We start from the raw sequence: 21,402 nt of genomic DNA, 5'->3' as shown, positions 1-21,402 counted from the left end.
AAACCCAGTAATTTCATCTCCTGAAGGGGGAAGATGTAGAGAAAAATGCTTAACTTTCTTTTGTATTTAGCCTTTCTGAGGTAGAATGGCTGCTTAAAACTTTGGTCAAGAGGCCTTGCTATTCTAAGACATTTTCTAGCCCACAAACTCCCCCTTTTCTGCTTCTAGCCGTTTCTCTTGAGAACGGAGATGCCTCTCGCTTCTCGAACACTCTGACCTTGCAGATTAGATAAGACACTCAGAGCGAGAGAACCTCCATGGCCAGACAGTAAACCAATTAACATTCTTGCTTCATGAAACTAATTGCACCTGCAAGATGGGAGGGGGTGTCTTGGACTGCAGCCATACACCTAACTCCTTTTTTGCACACAGTCACTTTTGACTATGAGATCACACTCTTGCTAGCCGATTGGTGGACCGGCCCTCCCTTCTCGGGTGGCAAGATTGGCATAAAAAACCCATTACCAATAATGGACCTCAGATTCTGTCTGGGTTGCAGTAACCACTATTGTAACTCGGTCAGTTTCTCAAACTGGCTCTGTCTGGGGATGGACGTTCCTGAACCCATCCATTTTGCTGTGCTATGAAGCCTGACTGATTTTGCCTCTGTGACCAGAGATTTTGCCTTTTGCCTTCTTGACAACTTTTGACAATCTACTTCTACTATGATATTGGTATGTATAAGTTAGAGCAAATAAAGCTATAGGTATTTTTGTTTTATTCCTCACAGTCTGTCTTGTACCATTGTATGTGACCTTGCACCTTAATAAATAATTATATTATATTTTGTGCTTGGGTGTGTGACTTTGGGGTCTCAAAACTCAAGGTACTTTGCCGAACCCATTTTTGCTCGTTCTCGTGAACCACCTACCTAATAACATTTTGCTGTGCACTCTACCTGCAAGCACAACCTTGCTAGGTAGACTTTGCTCCTTTTAGCTCCCTAATAGGCTTGGAGGGTGTCCCTCTCCTCCTAAAGCTTTTGGGAACCCTGAGGGACTGGTGGCAGAATTGAGGGCATTTGAGGGACTTTCCTTCTCTTGCCAATTTGCTAATTTTGTTTAGCCCGGCTGATAGACCTTTGCTGGCTCTTCCCCTAAGCTGGGTCGAGGCACTGAAGGCCTAAAGCCGTGACAAGGCCTTCTAGGAAAACAGAGGAAGAAAGAGAGACATGCAGCCCAATCAGCCACACGTTCCAGTGAAGTCGGCAATGTGCATAGTGAGGCCTAGATTCTGGTTGTTTCCAGAATGCCTCAGAATGCCTAAAACTGACCACTTTCTATATGTCCGTGCCTCATTCCATGGGAGAAAACATGAGGGGGCAGTGCAGGTGAGGGAGGCTTCAGGAAATTAAGGACCTCCTAATCCATCCTTAAGATTTTTTTACCTGTAAACATAATTTCAGGAGAACATAAATTTATATACATAATATAAATAACATAAAAAATATAATCTTCACATTGTTTGTTCAATTTAACTTCATTTAAATCAATCCTTTTAACATCTTCATAATTTTTTTTGTCCACATTTCTAAATTTTATAGTGTAGAATAACTTCTTGCAGTATTGCTAACAAACAATTTATCGCTTAGGCAACCTTAAATTAAGAAATAACAGTATAAATTATTAAAAAGACAATGTGAGTTGTTAAATTAAACTTAATGATCAGTTTGTTTCAACTTGAGTACTGAGTCTACAATTTTACTTTATAGAAATAACTATTAAGTATGTAAATACCCTCTTATCCCTTCTCTTATAACTCTAGTTCCCCTTCCCTTTCCCCCTCCCCCTTTCTTGAGTATTTGTTGTGTATATATATAAATTATCCTTACAATAGTCTGATTTGTTCTGAAATATATTATAATTGTGCTTAAGTTTCCCCCCTCCCTTATCGTCCTCTGTAACCCAATTGATTTAAATCTAGTAATACAATATCACCCCTTGTATTACTCCCCCTAATTAAAATATTAATATAATTATTAACACCCCCTCTGTTAAATAATAACATTTTGTTCTGGTCTGAAGGATTTAGACTCAGATAACTATTGAGTATGTAAATACTCTCTTATCCCTTCTCTTATAACTCTAATTCCCCTTCCCTTTCCCCCTCCCCCTTTCTTGAGTATTTAATGTATATATATAAATGTATACTTACACTGGTCTAATTTGTTCTGAAATTATATTATAATTATAATATATTTAATATAATTTAATATAATTATTATAATATATATATATATATATATTATAAATATATTATAAATAATATTATTTATAATATTATAATATTATAAATAAACAATTTATCGCTTAGGAAACCTTAAATTAAAAAATAACAGTATAAATTATTAAAAAGACTCTTATAACTCTAATTCCCCTTCCCTTTCCCCCTCCCTCTTTCTTGAGTACTTGTTGTGTATATATATAAATTATCCTTACAGTAGTCTGATTAGTTCTGAAATATATTATAATTGTGCATAAGTTTCCCCCCTCCCTTATCCTCCCCTGTAACCCAATTGATTTAAATCTAGTAATACAATATCACCCCTGGTATTACTCCCCCTAATTAAAAGATTAATATAATTATTAACACCCCCTCTGTTGATTAATAAAGTTTTGTTCTGGTCTAAAGGATTTAGACTCAGATAATTAATTTTTTGAATTTATACTAATAAATATCTATAAAAGAACGAGTTCACTATCCTCTCTTACTATATAACCCAGTTAATTATAGCCTTATATTGTTATATTGCTTCCTGAGTCTTTTTTTTTAATTATTGGATGGGTCATTATACAAATATAAAAACATACAGTTAACTTTCCATCATATTGTAATACCCCCCACCCTTTCCCCACCCTTTTCTGTTGACTTCCGACAGTTTTCCATTCTCTTTATTACCTCTTAAATAAAACCTTAACCAAGCTAAAATATATATAATATAATAATACCTATCTAATGATAAATACCATTATCTAACATTCCATATCCTTTAGTGCTATCTATCCATAATATCCAATAACCTACAATATAATATGTCCCCTATATTAATAGCTATATACTACATTCTAAGAATGGGTCATAGTAATATATTTTATACCATTGCATATCTTTAGATAGCACTATTACATATATCTATCATATCTATAATGTTCAAGATTATTAATATCCTTTATATTTTTATCCAATGCATGACGTTATAACCTAGTAAATTATAACATATTGTACCTACATATATCAATAAAATGGTATATTATCACAAACTAGATTTTTTACCTCTAATATAATATAATGGTTACTACCTCTATATTAATTCAAAGTAACAGAACGCTATCCTCCCCTCAGAAAGTATCCAAAGATCACACCTTCCCTTTAATGTCCCACTTTTTTTCTATGTAATTCTTGAATTTCTCCCAACTTGTTACATACTCTTCCATATCTTCCTCTTGAAGTTTCCTTGTTAGTTTATCCATTTCAGCCAAGCTCAATGTTTTTAAAATCCAATCTTCCACCGATGGTATCTCTTTTGTCTTCCACAGCTGTGCATAAATTATCCTAGCCGCCGTAGTCATATAAAATACCATTATTCTGTCCATTTTGTCAAAGTCTTCTAGGTTCATACGTAACAATAACAATTCTGGGTTTCTAACAACTTTTTTCTTCAATATCTCTGACATAGCGTCTACTATTTCCCCCCAGAAATGCTTAGCTTTTTCACATGTCCACCACATATGATAAAAAGAACCCTCATGCTTTCCACATTTCCAACATTTATCTGACATCTGACTATTTCCATTGGCTAGCTTTTTTGGCATGAGATACCAGCTAAAAATCATTTTAAACACATTTTCTCTTATCGTGGTACATGTTGATATCTTTATAGTATTTTTCCACAATTTCTCCCAAGCATCCATCAATATATCTTTATTACAATTTATTGCCCACTTTACCATTTGAACTTTAACTGTCTCATCTTCTGTAAACCATTTCAACAAAATCTTATACACTTTAGATATCACTTCCCCCCCCTTTGCAGTAGACATTGTTCCAATTCTGAATTTTCCACTCTAAACCCTACTTTCCTCTGATCTGTGTCATACAAATCTTTTATCTGCATATATTGCAACCACCCATATCGAAATGGCAATTCATCATTATTTTTAATACTGTATAAATTCTGATCCACTCTAAGAATGTTCTGATATGTCATTCACTCCGCTCCTTCATAGTCAGTTTTTGGATTCACAACCTCTACAGGTACAATCCTCATTGGTGTTCTTTCATTCAAATATCGCTTGTATTTAGTCCATACTGCAAATAGACTCCGCCTCACAAAGAGATGCAAAAACATCGCATCAGCCTTATTCTTTCCATACCATAAATATGCATGCCATCCAAAGGTTTTATTGTACCCTTCCAATATCAATAATTTTGATTTTCTAACAACAGCCAATCCCTCACCCAAACTAAGCATATGGCTTCATGATATAGTTTCAAATCTGGTAATTGGAGTCCTCCTCTTTCCTTTGCATCATATAACACCTTCATCTTCACTCTAGGCTTTTTTCCTGCCCACACAAAGGTTAATATTTTTCTTTGCCATTTTTCAAATTGCTTATCATCTATCACAATTGGAATTGTCTGCATTAAAAACATTATTCTTGGTAACACATTAATCTTAATTGCAGCAATACGACCCAACCACGATAGATTTAACTTATTCCACACCATCACGTCTCTGTCTATTTGGTGCCAAAGCTTATCATAATTGTTTTTAAATAGATCAATATGTTTTGCAGTCAACTCAATACCTAAATATCTTAATTTATGAACCACTTCACAGTCCGTTATCTTCATTAACTCTTGTTGTTCTTGCTTAGACATATTCTTACAAAGCAGTTTAGATTTCTTCCTATTTATATAAAATCCTGCCAAATCTCCAAACTCTTTTATCTTCTCCATTAACCTTGGCATATTTTGTAGAGGGCCCTCCACTATCACCATCACATCGTCTGCAAAGGCCCTCACCTTGTATGTATATCCTTTAATCTTCAAACCTTTAATTTCATCGTCTTCTCATATTTGTCTAAGTAAAATTTCGAACACCATCACGAATAACTGTGGAGAGAGTGGACATCCTTATCTTGTTCCCTTTCTTATGTCCAGCTTTTTTGTTATTTCTCGGTTGACAACTATGGCTGCAGATTGATTCTTATATATCGCCTTAACTGCTTGAATAAACATCTTACCCATCTGTACTTTTCCCATCATTGCAAACATAAAATCCCAGTTCAAATTGTCAAACGCTTTTTCAGCATCCACAAAGAAGAAACCAACTTGTTTTCCTGGATTTTTATCATAATATTCTATCGCATTCAATACTGTCGTCAGGTTGTCTTTTATCTGCCTATCTCGTAGAAAGCCTGCCTGCTCCTCCCCTACAAACTCCACCATCCAGTTTCCCATTTATATTATTGGACTTAACTAATTAAGTAAAATAAAATAGAAAAGACGGAGCTGAGAAAGAGAGCCGATTCATGGGGTCCCAAGGCGAGTCCAATGGCGGGGGAAAAGGACAAAGAGTGGCAGGCAGCGATTGAAAGTTTAGACAAAAAAATAACAGAAGGCAATAAGGAAACAAATGAGACTATACAAAAAACACAAGAAATGGCCCAGGAATTACAGAAGCAAGTGAAAGACTCTCAATTGAATTGAAATAATTGTGGAATTTTTAAGTAAAGAGCAGGAAGAAGTGGCTGCCAACCTAGACATTGCCTACCGAGTTAATTCCATGTATGCAGAGCAAAAAAAACTTGCCAAGAGATGTTATTGTCCAGTTAACCATCAAGAGAATGAGGGAGGAGACTATCAGAAAGCATTATGAATCCCCATTGGTACTTGAAGGGAAGCGTGTTCGAATTATGAAGGAGTTACAGAGAACGGTCTTGCAAGACCGAAAAAAATACAGAGACCTGACTCAAAAATTAAAAACAATGAACATAAGATACAGATGGGAAATTCCAGAAGGGTTGAGCTTTGAGTTTCAATCAGTGAGGCGAGTCATCAAATCAAGACATGCAATGGATGTGTTTTTGACAGAATTTGAAAAGGACTTACCAAAATCAACTAGGCTGTAACTATGGAATACAAATTAATATCATGGAATGTAAATGGACTTAACTCACCTTCAAAGAGCAAAGCAATATTTCATTGGTTGTCCAAACAAAAATGTAATGTGATTTGTCTACAAGAAACCCATATAAGAGAACAGGATGTAAAATATTTACAGAATAAAAAATTAGGGAAGCAATTTGTGGCAACAACTAAGCAAAAGAAAAGAGGGATTGTGTTATATATTAAAGAAGAATTGCAACCGAAATATCGCTTCCTGACTCTTGATATTGATGAGAGTTCAAAATTCAGATAGGAATATGTAATTTTTGAAGAGATGAGGCCTTAACATATGAATAAAAGTCTTTTACTTTGTTCAGAAAATTTCTTCTCATTGGTATTTATTTTCTGTTTCCATACCATAGCTACCAGATGTTATAATATACCATGTTATCACGTGGAACCTTGTTGCGATAAATGCTGCATATCTTAACAAAAATAATTCTGGTGAACTTTCACTGCTTCTATTCCATTGGAGAGCATTATAAACACCATCTCCAAACATTTCACTGCTCTAATGTAGTACGATATCATGAGGTTCAGTACAGTATAAACAGTGGTTACTAATACCTCGATACGTCCTTCCCAATCAAGCTGTGGAGAAATGTCATTGGTGAAGCGTTTTTGTGGTATTTTCTCTTAAGCTAAGGGTAGGCCAAAAGATAATACATTCCAAATTCTATTATCTTTCTCATACCCTAAAGAGCATCTTGACCTGGACAGCCCAGGCAAGCCCGATTGCATCACATCTCATAAGCTATGCAGGTTCAGCCCTGGTTAATATTTGAATGGGAGATCTCCAAAGCAGGCCAAGGTTGTTATGCAGAGGCAGGCAATGGCCAACCATCTCTGTAAGTGTCTTGGCTTGAAAGCCCCAGCAGAGGTTGCCATAAGTCATCTGTGACTTGATGGCACACTCTATCACCATTCTATAGAGCATTGCCATTTCTGTATATATTCTGACCTGATCCCCAAACACAATAAGCTGTAGAAGTTATGCAGAGAACCATCACCCTTTGAAGGGACTCAAAACCCTACCAGAACTGGTAAATATCATCCCATCCCAATTACTCTCTCCCTCTTTTTTCTCTGTTTTCTAGCTAGCCTTCTGCCTGTATTACGTGTGTTCTATGCTTACTTGTCTTTTATTCCTCTTAAAATAAAGAAGCCTTTCCAGTTGTACATCCACCTGTTTATTTGAGAGTTCTCTAAGAAAATAATCCTGGTATACATCGGTAGAGATTTCAGAGTTACCCTCTCTTGCTTCGTTACCTTTAATGTTAATTCCCCCAACTCACAAGGAGATCCTTCATTAGGGCAACACTGGAAATTGGTAAGTGTAGGAGGAAGGTGCTTCCGGGGAAATTTTGCTTTTGGACCCATTGCCATCGCTGAGACTTTATCAATGTTGCATGTGTCTAGCATATTTTTCCTGTGAGATGGGCATCAAATGGAGGATGAGAGAGTATAGTTGTTTGTTCTAGCATAAGAGGCTTGCCCTTGGCGAGTCTGAACTGTGCGAAAGTAGGATATAAATCTTTACAATGAAGGAATAAACAAATTAATAATTTGCCAATTTATGACCTTTCACTTCCCCAAGGAGATACAAGACTTATTTTTGAGCAGTTTATACACAGTAATTTTTTTTATATATCCACACATTCTCTCCCAAAGAGAACAGTTTTCCCCCATGAGATAATTTCAGGCATCAGGACTATGATAAAAGGACTATGGGTCAGGAAGCAATTGCTTGTCATACCATTTTCTCCTGAATGTTTTTAACAGAGAAGGACTAAACTTACTCACAGATGAGCATGGCAAGAACACTTGGAGAGAGTGGTTTCTATCTATAAAAATGCAAGTATGAAAATTAATTTCATTGACTCTTTTTGCTTTCAAGTAACAGGGCAATTATGTATTTATTTGATTGTGAATACAAACAACCCCCGGGGAATAATGAAAATCTGATAGAAAATGATTTTTAGAGGGATGTAAAAACAGAACTGTGTGAGGTGGAAAACAAAGAATGGTTATGATGCAAAGCAAGGCAATAGTATGTATACAACTGCCCCCAGACTCTAGATGGAAAGGCACGTTAGTAAGTACCTAGGGATGCTTGTGTGTGTAAGGAAGATTGTATGTGTAGTCCTCAATACACATGCAGGCTGTTCTTGCTCAACACATCTGAATGTGCACGGCACACATGAATACCGCTTTCACGGGAGTTCCCTTTGTATGACTGCATCTGCAAGTGATTTCAGAGGGCAAGGTGCCAATTTAGCTCTGTTTGCACTGCAAGAACAAGAAATATAAGCTGCTTGAACTTGGTATTTTGCATTTATTGAAGGTGTGAGAAAGTGTCAAGATCTGCATTTCAACAAATGGATGTAGGGGAACTGGCATTCTTTTAGCAGTTGAGGAGGAACTGATAGTGAAAGCGTGAATGTATTCACACAGAGCAAATTGAAGTGTGACTGTGTGAGTGAGTACATGTAAAGTGAAATGAGGTTCACTTGAACATCCTTAGGTACTTAGTAAAGTGTATTTTCACCCTTTCTGCAGAGGGACTTTGCATTTCAGTGGGATGCAGCTTTTATCTTCAGATAAAAGGATCTCTGTCAAAACGAAAGCGTGTTCCATGCATCCCAGAAGGCACTACTGATAAGCAAATGGTCTAAGAATATATGACAGCTTCAGGAAAAAAAAGTTATCTTTGTAAATTAGAACATCCTTCTCACCCTGGGAACCATATCAATATTTTCAACCAAGCTGTTGCAAAATAAGCCTGTAATCTGGCTGTAACAACTCCCAGCTAAAGGCTGATAACCACCTTATGAGGAAAACAGAAATCAAGTAAAACAAAAATTATTTCAAAATTCCAGAATTTATACCCAATCCAATCGTAATTCTTGGGATATGAAAGGGAGATGAGACACAGTTGTTTCTTGAATGGCTATATGCCCATGCATAAACTAGAAGACTCTAGACAGAAGTGAATTTTATGAATCAATTTCATATATGAATCAGTTTTATTCCTTCTTTCACTGGGGATTTACTGAAGCCCACAAAAGCAATTTTCATTTCTGCTATTTCTCTAGTCTCATACTTCCAGCTGTACATCAATCATGTTTTTCTCCCTTTGTATACATACTTACACAATATTCACAACAGTGGCAACGTCTTTTAATAATAGCCTTTTCTCTATGTTTTCAGTGCCCCCCCCCCCGCTGTTTAACAGTAACTTTTCCTTATGTTTTCAGTGATGGACAACCGTATATATGTTGGTGAGTTTGTCCTCATGGGCTTAACAAAAGTCCCTGTGCTGCAAGATGTCCTCTTCTTTCTCTTCTTGATGCTGTATTTGACCATCATACTAGGAAACACGACTATTTTGCTGATAACACTGATTGAACCACGGCTCCATTCACCAATGTACTTCTTTCTTGGAAACCTCACCTGCTTAGATATCTGTTACTCCACAGTCACTGTGCCAAAGATGCTGGCTAGCTTCCTCGGGGAGCGTCAGAGAATTTCATTGATTGGTTGTCTATCTCAGCTTCATTTTTTCCATTTTCTAGGGAAAAGTGAAGGTTTATTGCTAGGTGTCATGGCATATGACCGCTATGTGGCCATATGTAATCCACTGTGTTACACCATCATCATGAACAAGAAGGCCTGCATTTTTTTTTGGCAATGGCCAGCTGGACTACTGGGTTCTTCCATGCTCTAATGCACACCATTATGACTTCCAAGCTGTATTTCTGTGGCCCTAACTTAATCCAACATTTCTTCTGTGACATCAAGCCCCTCCTGAGGTTGGCTTGCTGTAGCACTGCCCTCAACCTCAGACTTCTCAATATTGTTACAGGCCTAATTATTGTTCTTCCTTTTTTTCTTACACTTCTCTCCTACATCTATATCATCTCTGTCCTCTTCTTGAAAATAAAATCCAAGGAAAGCAGAGGTAAAGCTTTCTCCACTTGTGCCTCACATCTCACAGTTGTAACACTTTTCTATACTGGGGCCATCTTGACGTATATTCCTCCCTCTTCTGGAGAATCCCTGGAACAGGAAATGATGGTCACTCTTATGTACACTGTGGTTACTCCAGCTCTGAATCCCCTGATTTACACCCTAAGGAACCGAGAGGTGAAAACTGCTACTGAAGGATTATCTCCTCCTATACTATCCAGCACACCAGTTAAGATCTGCCTCTCAAGTCCTAGTTTCTGTACCCCTGCGGTCAGAAGTAAGGTGACTAAAGACAGGACATTTTCAGTAGTGGCACCTCTCCTGGGAATGCCCTCCCCCATTGAGGCTCACTTGGCACCGACTTTATTTTCTTTTAGGCATCAGACGAAAACACATCTTTTTACTTAGGATTTTAATTAGGGGGTTATGATATTAACTTTTTAATAGTCTGTCGGGTTTTGTATGGATAGTTTTTATGCTCCTTATGACCAGTGGCTTGTTTTTAATATTGTGGTGTTTTTAATTGTAAACCATCTTGAACAGAGCTCTGAAGAAATGACATAGAAATAGAAATAGAAAGTGGCATAGAAATAACCTAAGCAAATAAGATCAAACACTGGACTAAGTCATGAAGTAGTAGACACAGGACACAGAGAACATTATCACATGGACAAAAGATCCAGTAATAACAGTGGATCCAATAAGGCAGAAGAAGGGAAGACAAAATGCTGATAATACAGTGAGAAATAGAACATTTATCTTATCGATACACAAAAGAAGAGGCTCTATAGGTTTTGCACATAGCTTGACCAGGAGATTTATTTATTTATTTATATTTCAATTTATATACCACCCAGTTTTAAATCAGTTTATATAGTTTAAAATCAATACAGTTTATACAGTTTAAAATCAATTAAAACAAGAAAACAACAATACTAAAATCAATATACAAAACAATAATGAAATTAATTAACCAAGTGCAATGGTGGGGAGAACCCCCACCCCCACCCCCACCCCGAAGGTGAGAGGCTGACATGACACCACTCCCTTCAACCACCGAACGCTTGGTGGAATAGCTCTGTGTTATGACTTTTACTTTTGGGGGGGCAGATATTTCTTTTATTTTTTCCCTTCACACCCTCTGGGTTGTTAGCTGCCACCAGGAAGATTAAATTCCAATATATTTTATTTAAGTTTTCCCTTTGGTAACGTGTTTAAGCGTCAGGCTCCTTCGTGGTTTTATCTGGCCCTGAGGATAGGAATGGGATATAACAGGGGTGGCCAAATGGCAGCTCGCGAGGTTTGCAACCCCCCCCCCCCCGCAGGAACGCCAGTCACTCTCCCAAGCAACAGGAAGCACTGAGGTGGGCTCAGGATTTCCTACTTGCTGTCTGCACAACTGCCTCCTCTGCAGACAAGTTGGAAGATCCCAGCTAGGCTGGCATCAAGGCTCATTTGGAGCCAGAACGCATAGGAACGGCGTTCCAGTAGGTCTAAAAAGAAGTCACGTCGGTTTTGGCTCTGCCCATGTAATTTCTTTCCCTCCGAGTGAAAACAGAGGGGTGCTGGCCTGGGCTCCAAAGAAAGGCAAGGTGCTTGGATTAATTCTGCTGCACTCTTTTGCTTTCATTTCTGACCCGGGGGGGGGGAGAAAATGAATGCCGGGTGGGTGCTGGCCTGGGCTCCGAAGAAAGGCAAGGTGGATGTATTGTCGAAGGCTTTCACGGCCGGAGAACGATGGTTGTTGGGGGTTTTCCGGGCTGTCTTGCCGTGGTCTCGGCATTGTAGTTCCTGACGTTTCGCCAGCAGCTGTGGCTGGCATCTTCAGAGGTGTAGCACCAAAAGACAGAGATCTCTCAGTGTCACTGAGAGATCTCTATCTTTTGGTGCTACACCTCTGAAGATGCCAGCCACAGCTGCTGGCGAAACGTCAGGAACTACAATGCCAAGACCATGGCAATACAGCACTGTGACACTGAGAGATCTCTGTCTTTTGGTGCTACACCTCTGAAGATGCCAGCCACAGCTGCTGGCGAAACGTCAGGAACTACAATACCGAGACCACGGCAAGACAGCCCGGAAAACCCCCAACAACCAAAGGCAAGGTGCTTGGATTAATTCTGCTGCACTCTTTTGCTTTCATTTCTGACCGGGGGGGGGGGGGAGAAAATGAATGCCGGGTGGGTGCTGGCCTGGGCTCCAAAGAAAGGCAAGGTGCTTGGATTAATTCTGCTGCACTCATTTGCTTCCATTTCTGATGGGGGGGGGGAGAAAATGAATGCCGGGTGGGTACTGGCCTGGGCTCCGAAGAAAGGCAAGGTGCTTGGATTAATTCTGCTGCACTCTTTTGCTTTCATTTCTGACGGGGGGGGGGAGAAAATGAATGCCGGGTGGGTGCTGGCCTGGGCTCCAAAGAAAGGCAAGGTGCTTGGATTAATTCTGCTGCACTCATTTGCTTTCATTTCTGACGGGGGGGGGGGGGGTGAAAATGAATGCCGGGTGGGTGCTGGCCTGGGCTCCAACGAAAGGCAAGGTGCTTGGATTAATTCTGCTGCACTCTTTTGCTTTCATTTCTGACGGGGGGGGGGAGAAAATGAATGCCGGGTGGGTGCTGGCCTGGGCTCCAAAGAAAGGCAAGGTGCTTGGATTAATTCTGCTGCACTCTTTTACTTTCATTTCTGACCGGGGGGGGGGGGTGAAAATGAATGCCGGGTGGGTGCTGTCCTGGGCTCCAAAGAAAGGCAAGTTGCTTGGATTAATTCTGCTGCACTCTTTTGCTTTCATTTCTGACGGGGGGGGGTGAAAATGAATGCCGGGTGGGTGCTGGCCTGGGCTCCAAAGAAAGGCAAGGTGCTTGGATTAATCCTGCTGCACTCTTTTGCTTTCATTTCTGACGGGGGGGGGGGTGAAAATGAATGCCGGGTGGGTGCTGTACTGGGCTCCAAAGAAAGGCAAGTTGCTTGGATTAATTCTGCTGCACTCTTTTGCTTTCATTTCTGACGGGGGGGGGAGAAAATGAATGCCGGGTGGGTGCTGGCCTGGGCTCCGAAGAAAAGCAAGGTGCTTGGATTAATTCTGCTGCACTCTTTTGCTTTCATTTCTGACGGGGGGGGGGGGTGAAAATGAATGCCGGGTGGGCGCTGGCCTGGGCTCCGAAGAAAGGCAAGGTGCTTGGATTAATTCTGCTGCACTCTTTTGCTTTCATTTCTGACGGGGGGGGGGTGAAAATGAATGCCGGGTGGGTGCTGTCCTGGGCTCCAAAGAAAGGCAAATTGCTTGGATTAATTCTGCTGCACTCTTTTGCTTTCATTTCTGACGGGGGGGGGGTGAAAATGAATGTCGGGTGGGTGCTGGCCTGGGCTCCGAAGAAAGGCAAGGTGCTTGGATTAATTCTGCTGCACTCTTTTGCTTTCATTTCTGACGGGGGGGGGGGAGAAAATGAATGCCGGGTGGGTGCTGGCCTGGGCTCCGAAGAAAGGCAAGGTGCTTGGATTAATTCTGCTGCACTCTTTTGCTTTCATTTCTGACGGGGGGGGGTGAAAATGAATGCCGGGTGGGTGCTGGCGTGGGCTCCGAAGAAAGGCAAGGTGCTTGGATTAATTCTGCTGCACTCTTTTGCTTTCATTTCTGACGGGGGGGGGGTGAAAATGAATGCCGGGTGGGTGCTGGCCTGGGCTCCAAAGAAAGGCAAGGTGCTTGGATTAATTCTGCTGCACTCTTTTGCTTTCATTTCTGACCGGGGGGGGGAGAAAATGAATGCCGGGTGGGTGCTGGCCTGGGCTCCAAAGAAAGGCAAGGTGCTTGGATTAATTCTGCTGCACTCTTTTGCTTTCATTTCTGACGGGGGGGGGGAGGAAATGAATGCCGGGTGGGTGCTGGCCTGGGCTCCAAAGAAAGGCAAGGTGCTTGGATTAATTCTGCTGCACTCTTTTGCTTTCATTTCTGACGGGGGGGGGGGTGAAAATGAATGCCGGGTGGGTGCTGTCCTGGGCTCCAAAGAAAGGCAAGGTGCTTGGATTAATTCTGCTGCACTCTTTTGCTTTCATTTCTGACGGGGGGGGGGAGAAAATGAATGCCGGGTGGGTGCTGGCCTGGGCTCCGAAGAAAGGCAAGGTGCTTGGATTAATTCTGCTGCACTCTTTTGCTTTCATTTCTGACGGGGGGGGGGGTGAAAATGAATGCCGGGTGGGTGCTGGCGTGGGCTCCGAAGAAAGGCAAGGTGCTTGGATTAATTCTGCTGCACTCTTTTGCTTTCATTTCTGACGGGGGGGGGGGTGAAAATGAATGCCGGGTGGGTGCTGGCCTGGGCTCCAAAGAAAGGCAAGGTGCTTGGATTAATTCTGCTGCACTCTTTTGCTTTCATTTCTGACGGGGGGGGGGGAGGAAATGAATGCCGGGTGGGTGCTGGCCTGGGCTCCAAAGAAAGGCAAGGTGCTTGGATTAATTCTGCTGCACTCTTTTGCTTTCATTTCTGACGGGGGGGGGGTGAAAATGAATGCCGGGTGGGTGCTGTCCTGGGCTCCAAAGAAAGGCAAGGTGCTTGGATTAATTCTGCTGCACTCTTTTGCTTTCATTTCTGACGGGGGGGGGGGAGAAAATGAATGCCGGGTGGGTGCTGGCCTGGGCTCCGAAGAAAGGCAAGGTGCTTGGATTAATTCTGCTGCACTCTTTTGCTTTCATTTCTGACGGGGGGGGGGGGTGAAAATGAATGCCGGGTGGGTGCTGGCGTGGGCTCCGAAGAAAGGCAAGGTGCTTGGATTAATTCTGCTGCACTCTTTTGCTTTCATTTCTGACGGGGGGGGGGTGAAAATGAATGCCGGGTGGGTGCTGGCCTGGGCTCCAAAGAAAGGCAAGGTGCTTGGATTAATTCTGCTGCACTCTTTTGCTTTCATTTCTGAACGGGGGGGGGGGGAGAAAATGAATGCCGGGTGGGTGCTGGCCTGGGCTCCAAAGAAAGGCAAGGTGCTTGGATTAATTCTGCTGCACTCTTTTGCTTTCATTTCTGACGGGGGGGGGGGGGAGGAAATGAATGCCGGGTGGGTGCTGGCCTGGGCTCCAAAGAAAGGCAAGGTGCTTGGATTAATTCTGCTGCACTCTTTTGCTTTCATTTCTGACGGGGGGGGGGGGTGAAAATGAATGCCGGGTGGGTGCTGTCCTGGGCTCCAAAGAAAGGCAAGGTGCTTGGATTAATTCTGCTGCACTCTTTTGCTTTCATTTCTGACGGGGGGGGGGGGTGAAAATGAATGCCGGGTGGGTGCTGGCGTGGGCTCCGAAGAAAGGCAAGGTGCTTGGATTAATTCTGCTGCACTCTTTTGCTTTCATTTCTGACGGGGGGGGGGTGAAAATGAATGCCGGGTGGGTGCTGGCCTGGGCTCCAAAGAAAGGCAAGGTGCTTGGATTAATTCTGCTGCACTCTTTTGCTTTCATTTCTGACCGGGGGGGGGGGGAGAAAATGAATGCCGGGTGGGTGCTGGCCTGGGCTCCAAAGAAAGGCAAGGTGCTTGGATTAATTCTGCTGCACTCTTTTGCTTTCATTTCTGACGGGGGGGGGGGAGGAAATGAATGCCGGGTGGGTGCTGGCCTGGGCTCCAAAGAAAGGCAAGGTGCTTGGATTAATTCTGCTGCACTCTTTTGCTTTCATTTCTGACGGGGGGGGGGTGAAAATGAATGCCGGGTGGGTGCTGTCCTGGGCTCCAAAGAAAGGCAAGGTGCTTGGATTAATTCTGCTGCACTCTTTTGCTTTCATTTCTGACGGGGGGGGGGAGAAAATGAATGCCGGGTGGGTGCTGGCCTGGGCTCCGAAGAAAGGCAAGGTGCTTGGATTAATTCTGCTGCACTCATTTGCTTTCATTTCTGACGGGGGGGGGGGGGAGGAAATGAATGCCAGGTGGGTGCTGGCCTGGGCTCCAAAGAAAGGCAAGGTGCTTGGATTAATTCTGCTGCACTCTTTTGCTTTCATTTCTGACGGGGGGGGGGGAGGAAATGAATGCCGGGTGGGGTGCTGGCCTGGGCTCCAAAGAAAGGCAAGGTGCTTGGATTAATTCTGCTGCACTCTTTTGCTTTCATTTCTGACGGGGGGGGGTGAAAATGAATGCCGGGTGGGTGCTGTCCTGGGCTCCAAAGAAAGGCAAGGTGCTTGGATTAATTCTGCTGCACTCTTTTGCTTTCATTTCTGAACGGGGGGGGGGGAGAAAATGAATGCCGGGTGGGTGCTGGCCTGGGCTCCAAAGAAAGGCAAGGTGCTTGGATTAATTCTGCTGCACTCTTTTGCTTTCATTTCTGACGGGGGGGGGGAGGAAATGAATGCCGGGTGGGTGCTGGCCTGGGCTCCAAAGAAAGGCAAGGTGCTTGGATTAATTCTGCTGCACTCTTTTGCTTTCATTTCTGACGGGGGGGGGGTGAAAATGAATGCCGGGTGGGTGCTGTCCTGGGCTCCAAAGAAAGGCAAGGTGCTTGGATTAATTCTGCTGCACTCTTTTGCTTTCATTTCTGACGGGGGGGGGGTGAAAATGAATGCCGGGTGGGTGCTGGCGTGGGCTCCGAAGAAAGGCAAGGTGCTTGGATTAATTCTGCTGCACTCTTTTGCTTTCATTTCTGACGGGGGGGGGTGAAAATGAATGCCGGGTGGGTGCTGGCCTGGGCTCCAAAGAAAGGCAAGGTGCTTGGATTAATTCTGCTGCACTCTTTTGCTTTCATTTCTGACCGGGGGGGGGGGAGAAAATGAATGCCGGGTGGGTGCTGGCCTGGGCTCCAAAGAAAGGCAAGGTGCTTGGATTAATTCTGCTGCACTCTTTTGCTTTCATTTCTGACGGGGGGGGGGGGAGGAAATGAATGCCGGGTGGGTGCTGGCCTGGGCTCCAAAGAAAGGCAAGGTGCTTGGATTAATTCTGCTGCACTCTTTTGCTTTCATTTCTGACGGGGGGGGGGGTGAAAATGAATGCCGGGTGGGTGCTGTCCTGGGCTCCAAAGAAAGGCAAGGTGCTTGGATTAATTCTGCTGCACTCTTTTGCTTTCATTTCTGACGGGGGGGGGGAGAAAATGAATGCCGGGTGGGTGCTGGCCTGGGCTCCGAAGAAAGGCAAGGTGCTTGGATTAATTCTGCTGCACTCATTTGCTTTCATTTCTGACGGGGGGGGGGGGAGGAAATGAATGCCAGGTGGGTGCTGGCCTGGGCTCCAAAGAAAGGCAAGGTGCTTGGATTAATTCTGCTGCACTCTTTTGCTTTCATTTCTGACGGGGGGGGGGAGGAAATGAATGCCGGGTGGGTGCTGGCCTGGGCTCCAAAGAAAGGCAAGGTGCTTGGATTAATTCTGCTGCACTCTTTTGCTTTCATTTCTGACGGGGGGGGTGAAAATGAATGCCGGGTGGGTGCTGTCCTGGGCTCCAAAGAAAGGCAAGGTGCTTGGATTAATTCTGCTGCACTCTTTTGCTTTCATTTCTGACGGGGGGGGGGAGAAAATGAATGCCGGGTGGGTGCTGGCCTGGGCTCCGAAGAAAGGCAAGGTGCTTGGATTAATTCTGCTGCACTCTTTTGCTTTCATTTCTGACGGGGGGGGGGGTGAAAATGAATGCCGGGTGGGTGCTGGCGTGGGCTCCGAAGAAAGGCAAGGTGCTTGGATTAATTCTGCTGCACTCTTTTGCTTTCATTTCTGACGGGGGGGGGGTGAAAATGAATGCCGGGTGGGTGCTGGCCTGGGCTCCAAAGAAAGGCAAGGTGCTTGGATTAATTCTGCTGCACTCTTTTGCTTTCATTTCTGAACGGGGGGGGGGGGGAGAAAATGAATGCCGGGTGGGTGCTGGCCTGGGCTCCAAAGAAAGGCAAGGTGCTTGGATTAATTCTGCTGCACTCTTTTGCTTTCATTTCTGACGGGGGGGGGGGAGGAAATGAATGCCGGGTGGGTGCTGGCCTGGGCTCCAAAGAAAGGCAAGGTGCTTGGATTAATTCTGCTGCACTCTTTTGCTTTCATTTCTGACGGGGGGGGGGTGAAAATGAATGCCGGGTGGGTGCTGTCCTGGGCTCCAAAGAAAGGCAAGGTGCTTGGATTAATTCTGCTGCACTCTTTTGCTTTCATTTCTGACGGGGGGGGGGTGAAAATGAATGCCGGGTGGGTGCTGGCGTGGGCTCCGAAGAAAGGCAAGGTGCTTGGATTAATTCTGCTGCACTCTTTTGCTTTCATTTCTGACGGGGGGGGGTGAAAATGAATGCCGGGTGGGTGCTGGCCTGGGCTCCAAAGAAAGGCAAGGTGCTTGGATTAATTCTGCTGCACTCTTTTGCTTTCATTTCTGACCGGGGGGGGGGGGAGAAAATGAATGCCGGGTGGGTGCTGGCCTGGGCTCCAAAGAAAGGCAAGGTGCTTGGATTAATTCTGCTGCACTCTTTTGCTTTCATTTCTGACGGGGGGGGGGAGGAAATGAATGCCGGGTGGGTGCTGGCCTGGGCTCCAAAGAAAGGCAAGGTGCTTGGATTAATTCTGCTGCACTCTTTTGCTTTCATTTCTGACGGGGGGGGGAGGAAATGAATGCCGGGTGGGTGCTGGCCTGGGCTCCAAAGAAAGGCAAGGTGCTTGGATTAATTCTGCTGCACTCTTTTGCTTTCATTTCTGACGGGGGGGGGGTGAAAATGAATGCCGGGTGGGTGCTGTCCTGGGCTCCAAAGAAAGGCAAGGTGCTTGGATTAATTCTGCTGCACTCTTTTGCTTTCATTTCTGACGGGGGGGGGGAGAAAATGAATGCCGGGTGGGTGCTGGCCTGGGCTCCGAAGAAAGGCAAGGTGCTTGGATTAATTCTGCTGCACTCTTTTGCTTTCATTTCTGACGGGGGGGGGTGAAAATGAATGCCGGGTGGGTGCTGGCGTGGGCTCCGAAGAAAGGCAAGGTGCTTGGATTAATTCTGCTGCACTCTTTTGCTTTCATTTCTGACGGGGGGGGGGGTGAAAATGAATGCCGGGTGGGTGCTGGCCTGGGCTCCAAAGAAAGGCAAGGTGCTTGGATTAATTCTGCTGCACTCTTTTGCTTTCATTTCTGACGGGGGGGGGAGGAAATGAATGCCGGGTGGGTGCTGGCCTGGGCTCCAAAGAAAGGCAAGGTGCTTGGATTAATTCTGCTGCACTCTTTTGCTTTCATTTCTGACGGGGGGGGGTGAAAATGAATGCCGGGTGGGTGCTGTCCTGGGCTCCAAAGAAAGGCAAGGTGCTTGGATTAATTCTGCTGCACTCTTTTGCTTTCATTTCTGACGGGGGGGGGGGGAGAAAATGAATGCCGGGTGGGTGCTGGCCTGGGCTCCGAAGAAAGGCAAGGTGCTTGGATTAATTCTGCTGCACTCTTTTGCTTTCATTTCTGACGGGGGGGGGGTGAAAATGAATGCCGGGTGGGTGCTGGCGTGAGCTCCGAAGAAAGGCAAGGTGCTTGGATTAATTCTGCTGCACTCTTTTGCTTTCATTTCTGACGGGGGGGGGTGAAAATGAATGCCGGGTGGGTGCTGGCCTGGGCTCCAAAGAAAGGCAAGGTGCTTGGATTAATTCTGCTGCACTCTTTTGCTTTCATTTCTGAACGGGGGGGGGGGGGAGAAAATGAATGCCGGGTGGGTGCTGGCCTGGGCTCCAAAGAAAGGCAAGGTGCTTGGATTAATTCTGCTGCACTCTTTTGCTTTCATTTCTGACGGGGGGGGGGGAGGAAATGAATGCCGGGTGGGTGCTGGCCTGGGCTCCAAAGAAAGGCAAGGTGCTTGGATTAATTCTGCTGCACTCTTTTGCTTTCATTTCTGACGGGGGGGGGGGTGAAAATGAATGCCGGGTGGGTGCTGTCCTGGGCTCCAAAGAAAGGCAAGGTGCTTGGATTAATTCTGCTGCACTCTTTTGCTTTCATTTCTGACGGGGGGGGGGGTGAAAATGAATGCCGGGTGGGTGCTGGCGTGGGCTCCGAAGAAAGGCAAGGTGCTTGGATTAATTCTGCTGCACTCTTTTGCTTTCATTTCTGACGGGGGGGGGTGAAAATGAATGCCGGGTGGGTGCTGGCCTGGGCTCCAAAGAAAGGCAAGGTGCTTGGATTAATTCTGCTGCACTCTTTTGCTTTCATTTCTGACCGGGGGGGGGGGGAGAAAATGAATGCCGGGTGGGTGCTGGCCTGGGCTCCAAAGAAAGGCAAGGTGCTTGGATTAATTCTGCTGCACTCTTTTGCTTTCATTTCTGACGGGGGGGGGGGGAGGAAATGAATGCCGGGTGGGTGCTGGCCTGGGCTCCAAAGAAAGGCAAGGTGCTTGGATTAATTCTGCTGCACTCTTTTGCTTTCATTTCTGACGGGGGGGGGTGAAAATGAATGCCGGGTGGGTGCTGTCCTGGGCTCCAAAGAAAGGCAAGGTGCTTGGATTAATTCTGCTGCACTCTTTTGCTTTCATTTCTGACGGGGGGGGGGAGAAAATGAATGCCGGGTGGGTGCTGGCCTGGGCTCCGAAGAAAGGCAAGGTGCTTGGATTAATTCTGCTGCACTCATTTGCTTTCATTTCTGACGGGGGGGGGGAGGAAATGAATGCCAGGTGGGTGCTGGCCTGGGCTCCAAAGAAAGGCAAGGTGCTTGGATTAATTCTGCTGCACTCTTTTGCTTTCATTTCTCACTGTGGGGGAGAAAATGAATGCCGGGTGGGTGCCATGTGGCGAGACGATATCAATTCAAAGTTAGCTTGGCCAGCGGCCACACGTTCTATCTGCAGCTTCAGGCTCCTCCTAAAAAACTGGACTGTATCTTTTGGCAGTGGGTACGGCTGTTCTACTTATACGCTTTTACCACACTGATGCTCCATCACCGACCAGCAGGTTTACCTAAGCAACCCGCATTGCACTATGCCCTGGAATGGGTCATAGGTGAGCTGCAGTATTCTGGAGACTCCCTTCTTTTATCTGATTAGCTGTCATAAGAATCAGGGGCCTCAGACTTATTTGGGGCAAGGGTGCTGCCGGCACGACGAAGGGGCGAGGCACGGCGGCCGCCATGTTTGTGGGGCTCGCCCGGCGGGCCGCGGTGAGCCCCAGTCAATCGGTTTGAACCATGGCCGCCAATCTGGTGGCCGGGGTTGGTCGAGGGTGGCGGGGCTGAGGAGCAGACTGCAGGCTTGCAGTCTTCCCTCAGGTCCGGCTGCACGGCTTATAGCCCCGAGGCCGGCCCCGCTGCCCTTCAGTCGCCGGCGGAGTTTGAACAGGAAGGAACATGGAGAGCGGATTGTGCCGCGGGATGAATGAGCGGAGCAGTGGAAGTCCGAGTGGGCACGGCA

The 21,402-nt window shown here is 44.8% G+C and overlaps 1 pseudogene; it reads left to right on the top strand.

The window, feature by feature from the left end:
* The first annotated feature begins 9,430 nt into the window (after positions 1-9,430).
* On the top strand, positions 9,431-21,176 carry LOC129339227 (olfactory receptor 12D2-like; annotated as a pseudogene).
* The last annotated feature ends 226 nt before the right edge of the window (positions 21,177-21,402 follow it).

Source organism: Eublepharis macularius, chromosome 12, assembly GCF_028583425.1.
Source record: "Eublepharis macularius isolate TG4126 chromosome 12, MPM_Emac_v1.0, whole genome shotgun sequence".
NCBI lineage: Eukaryota > Metazoa > Chordata > Lepidosauria > Squamata > Eublepharidae > Eublepharis > Eublepharis macularius.
Note: the sequence above shows the minus strand (reverse complement) of the source record. Positions and strands in the feature narration are given on the sequence as shown.